Raw genomic sequence first — 17,463 nt, 5'->3', positions numbered from 1 at the left:
CCGAAATGGCGTCTGCCAGTCCTGAATGGAGGGACATGTGGAAATGAGGTAATTCCGCTGACATTGTGCGCTATTGTGGGAGGGGGTCGAGTACCACCATGCCACTCCTCATTGGTTGTTATTGGGCCCTATGGGTTACAGTGGCCAATGGCGATGTACACCGGAGGTGACGGTACACACCACCGCAGACATGACTGCCATTTTCTATCTGTTCTCTCCCTTGCTGCCTGACCTTCAACAGGAGAGGACCTACACTGCATGTGCTGCTGTGACCTGTGTCTGGAACCGACCATGGCTCGAGTCACTGGGGAAAGGGCCCCTGCCTTCACCGCTGCGAAGTTGGAGAGACTGGTGGATGGGGTCCTACCCCAGTACAGAATTCTGTATGGGCCTCCAGACCAACAGGTGAGTACACTGTGACCACTCTGCATGGGCCATTAATGCATGGAGTGGTGTGTGTGAGGACCTCATGTAAGTGGGGGATGGTGGAAGGGTCCTGTGCAGTGTTCTGCATGTATGGTGGCCAATGTCTGTGCATAGGAGGTTGTGAGGGATATGGTAGGCCAAGAGTGTAGCAGGCCAGACGGTTTGGCTGATGCCTTTTTCCGTATTTTTTGTCTTCAGGTCAGCGCCCACTCCGAAAAAGGGTATATGGTGTGCCTTCGCCAAGGACGTGCGGACCCTGGGGGTCTACAGCAGGCGAGCACCCACTGTCGCAAACAATGGGTGGACCTGAGACGCTGGGCAAGGAAGACAGCGGAGGCCCAGCTAGGGATGGCCCCCCAACGAGGAAAGGGTGCCCGTCGAACCCTGACCCCCCTGATGGTCAACATACTGGCAGTGGCCTATCCGGAGCTGGATGGGCGCTTGATGGCATCACAGCAGCCACAAGGTGGAGAGTACACTTTCCTATTATACTACTTGTGCGTGGTGGGGAGGTCTCTCGGTGGGGGATGTGGGCCTGTGGGTACCCCAAGCCAGGCAAGACATTGCATGGTAGGTCCCATGTTGGTCAGGGGTTGATTGACCCCACCTCCTACAAAGCTAGTAAGTATTCACTACTGGGCAGGGGTCTGTGGGTGTGAGGTATGCTGCTATTGGCATTCCTGTCCTCGGGCTGGTGACTAGCATTGTGACTGGTAGTGCATTTCATAGTGCGCAGGCCTGTTCCCTGTGTGAGGGTGCTGTCTATGCCGACGTTGGTGTTGGTGCAGCCATTGACCAAGTGTATCCTTTGTCCCCCCCCCTTTTTGTTTTGTCCTGTCCTTCTGTGCATTAGCTTCATCTGGCGGAGGAGCAGAGGCACCGGCGATGGAGGAAGCTGCATCCCACATGGGCCAGGAAGCGGAGTCCACCGACGGAGGGTGAAGGGAGCACCAGAGCGGAGACAGGAGGGTACAGTCCTGAGAGTGATTCATCCTCCAATGGAAGCTCCCTGGTGGTGGCAGGCACCTATGTGGCCACCCCAACTACAGGTACAGCCGCCATCCCAGTACCAGCACCGCTCTCTCTGCCGCCCCTCAGCGTGTTTGCCATGCCCGCTCACCCAGGAGGGTGGGAATCTCCTTCACCCCAGGCACCTCAGGCCCTGCCCTAGTTAGCCTGCTGCCCTGAGAGAGGAGGCTATTGACCTCCTGCAATCCATATCTGTTGGGCAGTCAACCATAGTGAATGTCACCCAGGGACTGCAGGCCATTTGGCACAAACAAATGCATTCCTGAAAGGCATTCACTCTGGATTGGCAGCCCAACAGATATCAATCCAGGCTCTGGCCTCCTCACTGACGGCAGCCTTTGTCCCAGTTGCTAGCCTCCCCCCTCCAACTGCCTCTACCCAGTCCCATTCCCCTCAACCCCAACCTATCCCAAGCACACAGGCAGATGAGCAGGCACCCAGGACAACACACAAGAGTGGGTCGGGCAAACACAAGCACCACACATCACCCCACAGACACTCACACAAACACCATCCAGATGCAGACATACCAACATCCACTGCATCCACTGTGTGCTCCTCCTCCTCCTCGTCCACCACCCTCCCAGTAGCATCTCCACTCACACCTGCATGCACTACATCTGCACCTATCACTACACACCCCTTGCTGGCAGTCACCAACCTCACATTCATGCACACGTCCCCTGTGTCCTCTTCAACTGTGCCTGTGCCCCCTCCTCCCAAAGTACACAAATGCAGGCACCTAGACACCAAACCACCATCCACCTCACCCCCAACACAGCAGACTGACACCTCCTACTACCACTCCCTCTTCCTCCACTCCCAGACCTCCCCCCTCTTCCAGCCCTACTGTCCCTAAGAAGCTTTTCCTCTCCATCGTTGACCTCTTCCCCACCCCTCCCCCCGTCCTTCGCGTCAGGCCAGGGAGGTCAGAACCCAGGCAAGCACCTCAGCCACCCAGTCCACTGCCACAATAGTGTTGAAAGCTACTGCAGGTGGGAGAGGCTCCAGGGAACCAGCCATCAGCATTGACAGTGTGCCTGCACCAGCTGCCAAGGGCAAGGGCAAGGAGGCACCACCAGCTGCCAAGGGCAAGCGGCCTGCCCCTGCAGGCATGAAGGACAGGAGGCCTGTTGCTGGGACTGATTCTGGGCCCCCACCACCAACCATTGCGGTTCAGCCGTCCGACGCTGCAGAGGATGGGCAGGAGCCTCCCCCCACCACTGCCAGGCCTGACAACAACACTGCCACCAGCACCGCCACCAGCACTGCCACTAGCTCTGCCACAGGCAGCCGCATCCCCAGTGGGCAGCCATCCGAGGCTGCAGGGGAAGGGCTGGAGCCTCACCCCACCACTGCCAGGCCCGATAACAAGACTGCCACCAGCACCACCACCGGCAGCTGCAGCCCCAGTGGGCAGCCATCCGAGGCTGCAGGGGAAGGGCTGGAGCCTTCCCCCACCACTGCCAGGCTCAAAAACAACACCGCCACCAGCACTGCCACTGGCAGCAGCAGCCCCGGTGGGCAGCTATCCGAGGCTGCAGGGGAAGGGCTGGAGCCTCCCCCCACCACTGCCAGGCCCGACAACAACACCACCACCGGCAGCAGCAGCCCCAGTGGGCAGCCATCCAAGGCTGCAGGGGAAGGGCTGGAGCCTACCCCCACCACTGTCGGGCCCGACAACAACACTCCCACCAGCACCGCCACCAGCACTGCCACCACCACCGGCAGCAGCAGCCCCAGTGGGCAGCCATCCTAGGCTGCAGGGGAAGGGCTGGAGCCTCCCCCCACCACTGCCAGCACCGCCAGTAGCCCCAGTGGGCAGCCATCCGAGGCTGCAGGGGAAGGGCTTGAGCCTCCTCCCACCACTGCCAGGCCCGACAACCGCCCCACTACTGCTACCACTGAGCAGCCATCACCACCGGCGGGCAGTGTGTAGTCCTGCCTCCATGGAATGTAGTGCATCCTGGACCATGCAAATCCTGAGTGTGTGACACCCAGGTGAGAGACTGTGACCTTGCACTCCCCAGGTGCTGCATCACAGGGCACAATACCCCCTCCAGAACCAGTGGAAGAAGCCATCCACTCACCCCCTCCTTGCTAGGATGAAGCACACTGGGCACAAGGCCCCCTCCAGAACCAGTGGAGAAGACAGCCACTTGAGAGACTGTGGCCTTGCACTTCCCAGGACCAGGCAGTGGGCAACCCACCCACTTGAGAGACTGTGGCTTTGCACTCCCAGGACCAGGCAGTGGGCAACCCACCCACTTGAGAGACTGTGGCTTTGCACTCCCTAGGACCAGGCAGTAGGCAACCCACACACTTGAGAGACTGTGGCTTTGCACTCCCGAGGACCAGGCAGTGGGCAACCCACCCACTTGAGAGACTGTGGCTTTGCACTCCCCAGGACCAGGCAGCGGGCAACCCACCCACTTGAGAGACTGTGGCTTGCACTCCCCAGGACCAGGCAGTGGGCAACCCACCCACTTGTGAGACTGTGTCGTTGCACTCCCCAGGACAGAGCACAGGGCATGTAACCCCCTCCAGGACCAGTGGCGTTGTAACATCTTTAAGCAGAGGTGCACCCCCCTTCCCTGCCCCCAGAAGTTCCTGTCTATTTTCGACCTGATGCCCCTGCGGTGTTCTCTCCATGTTGTTGCCGGAGTCAAGTGGGGCCTTGGCCCATGTGATGTGGGCCTGTGGCCCACAGACACTGTGTACTGGGCTGTGTCCCTCCATTTGTAAATATGTTTATACTGTTTTGGTTTTGAAGTGCATGACTCTAGATTTTTATCTTATTACACTCACTTTAATCAACTTCATTTGTCCTTGCATTATTCCTGAGGGTTACGGGGTATATATGTTTTATTACTGCATCTGGTTGTGGGTGCGGTGTTGGGGGTGGGGGTGTTGCTTGTGTGTGTCACTCTCTCCCTCCCTTGTGTGCTAGGTGGCTGTACTCACCGTGGTTGTCTTCGCCGGCGTTGATGTTCATGGTGAAGAAGAAAATATACAAGCATGGGGAACACCTGCAGCTCAGGCTCCATGGCGGGGTCGTTATTCCCTGTGTCTCCAGGGGTGAGTCCTTTGCCTTCTGTGTACTGTTTCCACTGTGCTTTTGATGTCGTTGGTACCGCCCCGGAAAAGGTGGTGGATAGGCCTGTCTTAATATGGTGGCTGGTACACTGTCTTCCGCCTGGCTGTTGGTGGTTACCGCCACAGTACTTGTTGCTACCTGCCGTGGCAGTTAGTGTGTTAAACTGGCTGTTTGCCTGAGCTTCCGCTGTGGTCATAATTCCCTTTTTGTTACTGCAGGCCTGTTGGCAGTATTGCCACCGCTTTATCACCAACAACAGTATTGTGCCATAGTATGAGGGCCATAGTATTGTTCCAGTCAAATTGCCAGCCATGAGCTGCATGCACTACCACCAATGTGGATGGGTACCAGTGGCAGGTAGCTGCACAGTGCCCAGAGGGTGGTAGTGAGAACAAGGCACAATTGCCTCCTCCACCAAAGTAGACCATCGCATGCAGCAGCCAAAACCAATGAACTGCAGAGCTCCGCCTCTGCAAGGCCCACTTAGAAATTGAATAGCTGAAGTCGAGCCAGAGAGCCATTTTAAAAAGACTGGGAGTTCTAAGTTCTAGGGGGGGCATGAATTGGCAGAGGCATGTGCCTTCTGTAGATGGTGTGAGTGGTAACAGTTTAGTAAGTGGTAGATTAGTTTAATACACCTTAGTTGTGTGTTTTTTGAGGAAGTTTGAGAGAGGTGTGGGATAGTTGTGGATGCTGTGGATGTGAACGTGAACCATTATGGAACCACTGGATTAAGATGTAAAATCTTTTTTGAGAATATATGGAGTGGTGTCGGTCTCTAGTAGGCAGGGTTAAAGTGGGTATTGAGCATTTCAATGGGCTGGCAGGGTGAGGGCTGGTTTTATTGCTGGCACCTTTCACGCACATTCCTACTTGCAGTGCTTCTAAATAAACAATGCAAAAACAAATGTTTTTAAAGCACAGTTGAAAATTATTTGTTTTTGTTATGTTATTAAGAACAAAACACCTTCTTTTTCTTCTTCTGTTTCTTCTTCTTCTTCTTCTTCTTAGTTTTATTAGTTATATTTGTTTTATTAGTTGTACTGTTTATTGTAACATCTGTTAAGTAGGATATTCCACCCTAGTTTTGTCAAGGTAGATGCTGAGCCCCAAACCTGGTGCATCACAAAGTAATTGTCCAGTTGTTTATCATCATCATCCAATCTCTAGTATACTTTCTGCTTGCCTAAGCTATAATAAAAGGCTAACTCTGATTCATCCATCCAGTCCACCATCCTGCAATCAGTGATGGAAAACTGATTGTCCATTACCTTGGCAGCTTCGATTATGGCACTAGAGCAACCACCTTCTCATCTGTCAGCAGCAGCAGCAATAGCTATGCATTTCCCTACCCTCTGCACCTTATGATCATCATTATTCGCCACTACAGAGGAATACTACTTACAGCAATCCATGCGATACAGAAGATGTGGTTATGTTATACAGAGTTCAAAGTCCTGTCAAATTGTAAACCCAGCCATTTCCACCTTCAAGTTCTTCTTTTTACCCAAGCAGATAGATGTTGTCTGCCATCTTGCAGAGGGTTTCCAAAGGGATTAACTGCTGTTTGCCATGCAGGCACAAACAGGGAATATATCACAGGAAAACAAGTTTCTTCTTTTCAGTAAGAAGGTGAACCGTAAATAAATATCCTTCTTCTGCAGTATGAAACTTAAAGGAAAAGCAGAGTGAATGAAAACCCAAGGCAGGACACTGTAAGAGTAAGTTACTAAAGTGCAAACACATCTCTGATAAGCTTACTTCAGAACAGAAGAATTTGAAAGTACAGTGATTCGTTGATAGTCGTAAACAAGTGAGCCCTACCTAGCCTTGTCCTATCATTGTTCTAGTTTGTTCTCTGCACAATTATGTCCTTTTTTTGGCCTGGATAAGGAGAATGGTGTAGAGAAATTAGGATTCCTTTTGTGAACTCACACTGTTAAAAGTTTGGCATTGCTTAAACAACATCCACCTGCAGTGTGAAATTTGCTGATAACAAAAATAGACAACGCAATAAATCTCACAACTTGACGATGTTTAATCTAATGAATAGGGAGTATTTCAGTGAAACGGAGTGGCAAACACAGAATTCAGCAAATACATGAACGTGACATATCCATCAGGAAAGGAAGATGACAATTAAGTTAACCTACTTAGGGCCTGATTATGAGTTCGGCAGTCCCAAGACCGGCAAACTTGCAGTGGTGGTCCGATCCCTGAAATGCTAATGGTCCAACTGTTAGATTATGATCCTGGCGGTCGGATGTCAGTAGATTGCCACCACCGCTGGGATCATTAATCCTGATGGGATGGGTGTGGTGAAAGTTGTGGTCAGGTGTTATCAACTTTCCTTTCCGCCAGTTTTTTTATGGAGGGGTCCCGCCATGAAAAGGCTGGCAGAAAGGCAGAGTTGGGGCCGTAGGGGGGCCCCTGCACTGCCCACGACCATGTCATGGACAGTGCAGGGGCCCTCTGTCAGCACCCTTTGAATGCACACTGTTTTCCATATTCTGAGAGTGCTGTCTATGACAGCATTGTCTTAAGCTACCTGAGGGATCCAAGGCCAATGCTGCCACACTGTTTCTGCCAGTCATCCCGGCAGAAACATCAAAATACTGTGGTGGGAAGGCGGTCACCGAACTCATAATCAGCCCCTTAGTCTTTCCCAGACAACAGACCAACAAGTTTGCTATAGTTATCTAAGTTGAAGTAAAAAATGTCGACAATTCACACAGCTCAAAAATATTCATAATGAAACCTATGATCGGCAAACTCACACTGGTTAGCAGTGGTAAAGTGCCCAGGGTAACAAAAACAGCAAAAACAGAGTCCAGCACACACCAACAACCTGGGAAATATAGGCAAAAAGTTAAGGGAGACCACGGCAAGGATGAAAAGTCTAACATAGAGATAGGCCTCTTTCAGTCTTCTTATTTATTACTGAAGTAGATAGGCATTGGCCCCTCTACTACATGTTGTTGTCAACAGTTGAAGATTTAATTTCTTTTAAAACTAGACAGACCTGCTGGACGACAAAATAAACATAATTTTAGTCTTAATTTAGTCTGGGTAAACTGGAAGGTTTCAGAAGAACCAAGAGATACAGGAGCACAAATACCAAAAATGCCAATCAAGTATCAATCCTAACAATCACCCTGAATCACTCATGCATGACATACAAAGTTTACCTACACTAAGCTTCCCACAGCCATCACATTAATGATCTTTTCGCATTTATTTAAGCATGTTGCCTGTTCAAAGTGCAATGTTAATCTACCTACACAACTATATTTTTCTGATGGAGAAAACATGATTAATCTGTACAGCACTCCTCTGCATTTTCACCTAGCCGTAGCATGGGAATGCAAGGTTAGGCACGCAAAACAGGCATTTTTAAGGAAGTGTTATGGTGGTGTTCATTTCTTTTATGTCATTATCTACCCATTGCAAAGTCTGAGGCTGACTCAAAGGTTGAATTTGTTTTCTTTCATTATCACTGGTCATTGTCAGTCACCAATTGCTATGCCTGATTGTTTCTCTGTGCTCTACACACAGGTCAATTTACGTTTATTTTCATTAGGCTCTCACCAAATATAAAAAGTAAAACATTTTTTGTTCCTTTTATAATTGTAAATTGCTTTTTTTCAGTTGTGTTATTTTTTATTTTTTTAATTTGAGAAATAAGAACCCAAACTCATTTTCATGGACCTTTTCTGGAGGATGATCCTCATTACGTTTATGATTTTCAAGAAATTCCTCTCATTCACAACTGTGTTTTGCAGAGCCCTTTATGATTTGTGCATGAAATGTTTATTAAATTCAATCATTGTGAATCTCTGCACGGTTTTGAGAGAGATACTGGTCCTGACTGTGACAATTATCCCAGCTAAATTAAACAGTTGATATGATGATGGCCACATGACATGCATGATACTTATTGCCAGCATATTGAGGTTTAGCCACAGTTATTGTTTCCCATGCCAATAGGACAATTGTTTTTGATCCAAGTAAACTTCAGTTTAGTCATTCAAGTAGTCATCCAAGTAGTCTTATATCATCTTCCCCATCAGCATAATTGTGAAAGATTTCTGTTTTGGACCTGCCTGTGTGCTAGAGTTAAGTCTTGAAATATTTACAAACTAATCAATTGCAGAGTTTAGATGTGAAAATGATGTTGATGTTGTTGGCTTAGTAGCAGATGACAGTTAGAACATACTGCTGGACTCAGCAAACCACAATGTTTTCTAGTGATTGAAGGCAATACCTCTGCTGTGACCTTGAAGTTGCAATCATTAATCTTCTAGATCACTCATTTTAATAATCTACTGTGGTAAATAGAGAAATCTACTCATTCAAACTGAAAAGTTGGTAGAGTGCATCCAGTATTGTGATACATGCCAACTTTTCAGAGGGCACAATCGTTTCTAGCATTCTCTGATTGTTGTTCTAAGGATTAAGCTACTGATTAACACAGCTGCAACGTTATTGACATTTTTGTATGTTTGTTTGACCGTTTGCAAATACAACATATGCAACAATAGAATGGCTTGTCAAATTCATAAAAGGCAGTAGCATCTGGGTTAATACCTCCACCATCCCCTGTGGACAACCTCTTGTCATGGCTTTGACAGTCACATCTTCTCCTGTGTAGTACACAATTATTGATAGGTTTTCAGGTTCAAACAGGTGTTGCAAAATGTAGAATGTGACATTTAAGTGGGTAAATACTTCCTATACAAGGGCTTTAACAGAGACTTTGTTAGCATGCTGAATGACCCCCAGCTGTTTCAGGATTGTGAAGGAATAACTGAAGTGAGTGCAATCCAGCCTTATGTGGCTCGTGTGTTGTAGACTCTGACTTTCTTTTTAAGGGCAACCAAGTTGATGTAATAGGCTAAACATCAGAGTCTGAAAGTATCCTCCACCAGCCATATATTTGACAATATTACTGCCATTTTCAGTGGCAGGACCTCTGGGTTGCAGCCATTTGCCGACCTTAGTGTTAAATTCTTCCAGGATGTTGGCAACTGAATGGGATTTTTCCATGGATAATATCACAACTGCTGCATGCTGCCAAATGCATGGTAAAGTATCCGCCATGGGGAGATCAGTGGCTATCCACTTTTTATCTTTTTTAAAGGTGACCCAGTATGAAGTGATGCTCATATAGCCTGTGGTTTGACAACTGGTCCACATATCTATCAAGAGATGCATGGATAGAACAGGGCTCCCCTTCACTGCTTTGCTAAACAATTCCAGCACTGATGATGCAGCACTGACACAGAAACAGTTAGGCTGGCTTGTAACTTACTTGGAGCCTTCTATTTGGAGCAGAAGGTCTCCGGAAATTCAAGAAACTCTTCTCCTTCCATCAAAGTAAAAGGGAGGAGTTCAAACACTAACATGTTGGTCACTGTCCCATAGTATAAATAAACTAACTCATTGGTTTGGTGGTACAGTCATAGTGGGTTGTTGTGGCAGATGCTTTATTTGTGAGGATTCCATCACATCAAAGACCCAATGGATAGAAGCTTTCTTTTCCTGGTGCCATGCTGTGGTTTCTGCAGTAGATGACTACACAGTGAGAGAAAAGAGGCTCCTTTGCCTGACATCTTCATCTTCACTACCTTCTATCTGTTCCATTTCTTCTCTCTCAGTAGCAGCTATCCCTTTGAGGTACTCATCCCACACAATTGCATTTTGTTTTTTATAATAGATCAAATGACACCAGCACAAATACCCACCTGACTTCCTACAACACATGGTGTGTGGAAAATTGTGTAACTTTTCATGTGGTTAAATTATAAATAAATCCCACGTACAGGAGGAGAGCACTCTTACACAGCCAAAATGAGAAGAACTTTTTGTAGTGGAGTTAGGTAGTTTTGTTTGCCTTTCTCTAGGATGGGTGTGGCTGTGGTAAGGATCAGGGTTGCTGCAGATTTTGAGGTTCTTTAAAAGATAGAAGCAGTTGGGGTTGGTGTTACTATGTGAATTGGAGCTGGTTGAATAGGAATGATCAGTAGTTCCACTGTGACAATCACCAGTTCACTTTCCTTGTTTCCAAGGATTTTGGCAACTTTTTTTTCCCCTTGACTTCCATGGAGGGGTTCTGAGTTGTAATCCATCTCATGATCAGCTGATTTGGGGCTTTGAGAATAGGGACAGTATACCTTTTTTAGATAGTGAGCTAAAAAGTGCCAGAGCAGTCCCAAATCGTGCTCATCTACAGCAACCACAACTTCCTGCTCTCTTCTTTTTCATCTGGAAGATCACGTGGTGGAGATTTTAGATATTGATGAGTTTCTTGTGAAAACATTATGGTCTGCTGTTTGGACAATTCAATTTTGAATTCACTGATGTAAGCCGTGGCTGCAGTTATTGCAGTGCAGACAGACACCTGCTGTGGTTTTAGTAGTGGTACCATTGTTGATCTAGAGTGATCGACCTCCTAGCATTTTCCTCCTTAGAACACAGTGTAATAGCTTTGCTGCATTGCCAGAAAATGGATGAGGTATTGATGCCAGTGGTGGCACAAGACTTCTTCTCCACACCATCCCCTTTTCTGGGCAGGATTCTGTATGGTTTGGTGCCATCTTCCTTATGTCTTCTACTGTGGTTCAGCAGCACTAGCAAAGTCACTTCTTAGGACTCTTTTCTCAGCTAATTTAGAGACTTTTCCCTGTCTCAGTCAATATTCCTTATTGCATCTGCTGGCAATACAAAATAAGAAGGAGTAGAGTGAGCATTGGCAATTCTGTCAGTGCAATCCATGCCATCATCACCAACATTATCATAACAATAATATAAATAATAAATTAATAAATAACATATCTAGTATTATCCCAGGACCTATTGTGCCATACAGGAGGCATAGAAGCAGGAAGAAATAGAATACATTAATTAAAAAAAATACCTGGTGTCCTTCCAGGACCAGTGTAGCCCCTATGTGATGTGGGTGGGCAGGCAACAGTCAAATAAATTATTCAAATACAACAATTCTGTGCTACCGAGTACTACAGTCAGCCTCAAGTGCGAATAAATATATTGTGACTATTTATTAGGAAAATAAACAATCAAAATTGTATGGACTTGTATTAACACTCCTATAAAACCACTTCACAAATTGGAATAAAATGGCTCCACCAAATGGTGGGCACGCACCAAATGCTCATACAAAAAGGAGGCAAGGAACCAAAGAAACAATTGCTGCCCATGGCACACACTAGCTCCTAAAAAAGGTGATTGACACTTCGCCAGCACAGAAGGAGGCATGGAGAAGAAAGACAAAATGCCTGCTTGTGAAACACACAGTGGCTGTGCAAAATAGTGTTTGACTGTGTCCAGCAAAGGAGGAATGTAGAGCAAAGAAAAAATTACCATATGTCACTCACACAAAAATAGAAACACACATGCACATACTCAAAAACACATATACAAACACAAAGACACACACACATACACACACAACCCCCCCCACACACACACACTGGCTCCAAAATAGTGGTCTCTCAAATGACCAGTAATGCAAGAAGCATAGAAAATAAAGAGAACTTGGTTGCCCTAATGTCCCCGCATCCCCTTCATGTCCACCCGTCAACAAGAACTTGCAGAGTGTCATCGAAAGAATTTTACAAATATATACATAAAAAGTGACTCAGCCCATCAGTCAGCCATTAGAAGACCACTAGTAAAGCAGCAATAATAATGTGAAAAAAATACACAGAGATAAAAAAGGTAATTACAGCACAGCAAAAAAGAAGCAATGACAAAAGAATATAATAAGCTTTGAAAATGCTGCAAACACAAACAGCATTAATCAACAACAATCCAGCCAAAATCCTTTTGAAAAAAAAATCCAACCGCCTCACACAAATACACACACACAAATTAGTATGCAAGCATATGAAGAAGAACAGAGGAAAATGTCTAACCACATCTCCAGGGACTCTTCAAACCTTTCTGACCCCAGCCACCAACAGGCACATGCATACAGAAAATAACCTACATTTGCCACCATTCAAGGCTACCCACAAGTCCCTAAAATAATAACACTGTCTCTAGCACAGAAGCAGTACAAATGTGAAATATATATTAAAATCACATTCAGGCCCATTGCAAACTATGCACACAAAATGTAAAACCCCCAATAATACGATGATAAATCTGGGCACAATTCACAACAGCACAAGGAAAATGAAACAATTGTATTAAATCCAGGCCTCCAGCAGACAAAAATGTCCACTTTCTCTTATTGATGCATAGGTGTTACAAAAGGTAACACAATTAGTGGTGCCTGCCAACACAAACGCTTTAGAACGAAAAATAAAGTGGAGATGTCATCATCCGAGTATGGATGATGCAGCAGAGAATGCAGACAAAATTAGAGTCATGTTTTCCCTTCAGAATCCGAATCCAAAATCAGCAAGGGCTGGGAGAGGCACAGGACGTTGATACTGTATGTACAGTAGCCTCACTCTCTATGTTACTTCCTCTGTAAAAAAAAAGAAAAAAAAAGAAATACAAATTATTCATGTTGCTTTCAAAAATTACCTGGAGTGTTCACCCTTGGAAAAAAACTTAAAGCAAATTGACTTTTCAAGTTATTTTCTCAGTACCCACTTGAAAGAAATGCTGCACATGTTCGGGTCGGTGGTGTTATTGTTGCCTATCAATCACGTTCCTGTGGTCACACAATAAAATGCTTTACCAATTGGACATCTTCACACAAAATATCATAATGGCATATTCTGACATGTTAATTTTCATGAAGCAAAATTCCTGGGACTAATTTAAGTGATGCCATTGTAATGAAAATTAATGGCATGCCTAGTATTAATTAGCTGCCCCTTACCAAGCCACACTATCTCTCTCACTGCATGCTGTGACACTACATACACTGGCACAGGAGCAGGTGTCAGCGTTCTATTTTTTACTTGGTCTAGAAATAGCAACTTTATAAAAATACACCAGAGAGCTCTAGTGTGGTTCCATACTCTTTCCCATACTGCAAGCCGGAGGGGGGAGAGATGAGGTTTGGCTCTGGGCATGCCTCTTGGATACATAGGATAGCACGAGGCCAAATGTTCCTCCGCAAAGCAAGCTGAGAGCACCAGAAGGTCGTTTAAGGTAATCTCTTTGTGGGCTTTTAAGCACACCCATGTCATGCCTGTCACTTTAATTAGTTTGTGGGCTTGTCTTTTAGAACCTGCTTGCTTTCTTTAGTGAAACGCATGCATACGCCATGCTTTTTCAGTGTTTAGACCTCCTCGAGCGCACCGGCCAACTACTGAAAACATACAAGGCTCCATGTCTTCAGCATGATTTCCGGACTACTTTTTCTTTTTTTTTTTCACTCAACGCGATCGCACTGGGTTTTACATAGCACAATCACGCTTGTTTTTTTAAATTTCATTTGTGCTGCAAGAAAAGTCCGGTTAGGAGTTTGCAACACTAATAGCTCTAACTCGAGCAAATGCGAGACCCGTTGCATTGCAAATGCTTATTTTGCCCTGCAGGTTTTTTGCATGGATAGATAAGATGTAGAGGTAGGTGACAAGGCTGCAGATGCTTGGCAGCTCCATGAGGATGTCAGAATCATTGGCCACAGCAACCTTTTTATGAGGGATAGGTTACAGCTTTTGAAGAACTTCTCAGCTGCTTGGAGAGAAGGTAAAGCATGTTTAGGTAGCATGGCTTGGTGTTATCCAGTAAGCGAGGGGATTCACATCTAGATTTTTTGTAACATTTGTAAGTTAGCATGTTATAAGAAATGCATTCAATGAAAGTAACCCCTATGCTCTGAGGTGTACATCTTTGTATAAAAATGTGCTACGCCCTGAACGAAAAGAAGAACCTAACCAGCCAGAGCCTGATAGAGGCTCACTCAAGCGCACCAATTTATGGAGGTGGTGAACCAAAAGCCCCTTTCTGTATAGGTGTGTTCTTTGTGTGTGTTGTATTTTGTTACAGCATAAAGTCTTGCCAAACAGCTAAAACTGTCTTTATAGAAAGACCTAAGAAGGTGAAAAATAAATGGTGGTGTGCTCAAAACTGAGAGTCTGAAGATTGTGGCTAGCAATGTCTGACACTAGTGCGAACATGGGAGAAACTTGTGTTGTGTAAGCAGGAGGATATTTGCAGCCAGAACAGGAAGGGCCTTGGGATTATTATTAATATCCTGCACAATAATGACACTAAATGAGATGATAAAAAAATTATTTCACAAGCTCAATAACATATTAAATTGTGCAAGATTGCTGAGCTGCCTGAATAAACAAATATAGCTATTGCACAAGATCTGTTTATGAGTAATGAGAAAGTTGATGCGATTCTATTTTTAACCTGCTGGTAATGCTTCACTTTTTACAAATACTAAACGCTTCAACCACTTGATCTTTTTTAATTCAATGCGCGCACGAGGCGAGAACAATTCTCTTAATGCACCAATTTTAAACGTTTTATCAGCACCTTCTTTGTGGCGGGGATGAAGGGAGAAACATAATTTTATTCTGCACTAAGACCCCTGTGTTTTTATTTTTTAATGAACGAAAAGGCCAGTAAGAGCATTTAGTTCCAAAGGGTGTCAGCCATATTGCTTTTCTGGGTTGGGGTGAGGGTGTCTGTCCAGTCTTTCTTCTTGGCTGCCATGCCCACCTCCAACCTCATGTGCCGGCAAACTATACTTAATCAAGACAGGCCGCGGACGCACAGTGGACATGCGCAGCGGGTGCACCTAAGGCAAGCTCGTCTGCGCCCGTCCACACCCGAACGGGCCCGGGGGCCAGAAATACTGTTGGTTTCAATATAAATTCTCCCTGGACACAATATACAGGGGCATAACTTGGAAGTTGTATGCCTACATGTAATAGGAGTGAGAAGGAGACCCCTTTCCCTCCAACTGAAGGAGGGAGCTCCAGGTATAGCACCTGGTAACTCGAAGATTGCTCCAGGGTAGACCACCCAGATAAACCCATAAGACCCCCTCAGAAAGGGGTATAAATCCGTTCACAATATACTGAGATGTGGGATGATTAATGTCAGATCCCTAATAAAACACAGCCTGGAGATAAGGGATATTATTGAGGAATTTAATTTTGACTGCTATTCTTGACAGAGACCTGGGCTAGAGCTGACTCTGACCCGGACTATGTCACAGCACTGCCTACAGGTTATGGGCCCTCATTCTGACCCTGGCGGTTTGCAACCGCCAGGGCAGAGGGCTGCGGAAGCACCACCAACAGGCTGGCGTTGCTTCATGGGCCATTCTGACCGTGGCGGTAAAGCCGCGGTCAGAAAAGGGCAACCGGCGGTTTCCCACCGGTTTACCCCTGGCCCAGGGAATCCTCCATGGCGGTGCTGTAAGCAGCGCCGCCATGGGGATTCCGACCCCCTTCCCGCCAGCCTGTTTCTGGTGGTTTTCACTGCCAGAACCAGGATGGCGGGAACGGATGTCGTGGGGCCCCTGGGGGCCCCTGCACTGCCCATGCCAATGGCATGGGCAGTGGGCAGTGCAGGGCAGTGCAGGGGCCCCCTAACAGGGCCCCACAAAGATTTTCAGTGTCTGCTGTGCAGACACTGAAAATCGCGACGGGTGCCACTGCACCCGTCGCACACCTGTGAATCCGCCGGCTCCATTCGGAGCCGGCTTCCTCTTCGCAGGGGCTTTCCCGCTGGGCCGGTGGGCGATCTTTTGGAGATCGCCCGCCAGCCCAGCGGGAAAGTCGGAATTACCCTTGCGGTCTTTTGACTGCGGAGCGGTCTTCCGACGGGGGTACTTTGGTGGGCGGCCTCCACACCAGATGTTATTTTCTCTACACATGAGTTCACCACAATAGGAAAGTGAAGGCATCTCGAGTGGATGGACCATTGTCTGATTCCCTTTGGGGTGAAATACAAAAGAGGGAAGGAACGTAAGCAGACCACCACCACTTCCAGTAGAAATTGGAACCGCACACGAAAAGAGGATCTTACCCTAGCCCTAGATCGAAGCCAAAAAAAAAATAAAGAACAGCACAGGTCAGAGCGTGGCATTCTTTGACTTATGGGTCAAAGAGGCAATCAACACAGTAGCAACTTTGAGGGAGATCAAACCCAGAATTGGGAATAAATGTTTGGCCCCCTGGTACACACAAGAGCTTAAAACCAGAGATCATGCAGAAAACAGGAAAGGAAATGGAAACTCGATCCGAGTCTGGTCGAAAGAACAAAATGTAGAAAACTGTGGAGCACTTATAAAAGTGCCTAAAATGTCTAAAAACATGTTACTTCTCTTGAAAAATTAGAAATGCAGGCAAAGTTCCCAAAGAACTGTTTAAAGTAATCAAGACATTAGCAACCACCATCCCCCTTCAGGAGCTAGAAAATTAGCAAACCTTTTGCGACAGTCTAGCTACCTTTTTCAAAGATAAACTCCTGAAAATATTTGAGGTATTCTTACCTCCCCAACCAGTTCCAGGAGCGCATTGTCTGGAACCTAATAATACACCTGGGAGTGGAACGACTTTGTCAAAATTCTCACTCCTAAATACTACGAAAATGATCTCCTATCCGTCCAAAATTCACTCGGGTTCCCCCAACGACCCCGGTCCCCCCAAAATACAGCAAATGATTAGCAAATGTATAGCCGCACCTCTAGAAAAGATCTACACAGAAATATTAGAATTGGGAAAGTTTCCCAACATTTGAAAAGAGACTGTAATTTTGCCTATTAGAAAAAAATCAGGGGGGCCAAGGAGACCTTACAAACCTGCACCCTATTGCTCTCCTTCCAGTGCTGGCTAAACTATTAGATAAGCATATATATGAATAACTTGCTACCTTTCTGGTGGCACATGATCAACTGGACATCCCCCAACATGGATTCCATAAACACCATAGTACTGAGTCTGCATTATTGGTCACCACTGATA

Source organism: Pleurodeles waltl, chromosome 7 (genome assembly GCF_031143425.1).
Source record: "Pleurodeles waltl isolate 20211129_DDA chromosome 7, aPleWal1.hap1.20221129, whole genome shotgun sequence".
Classification (NCBI taxonomy): Eukaryota; Metazoa; Chordata; class Amphibia; order Caudata; family Salamandridae; genus Pleurodeles; species Pleurodeles waltl.
The sequence above is the reverse complement of the archived record's forward strand: the minus strand, read 5'-3'. Positions refer to the sequence as shown.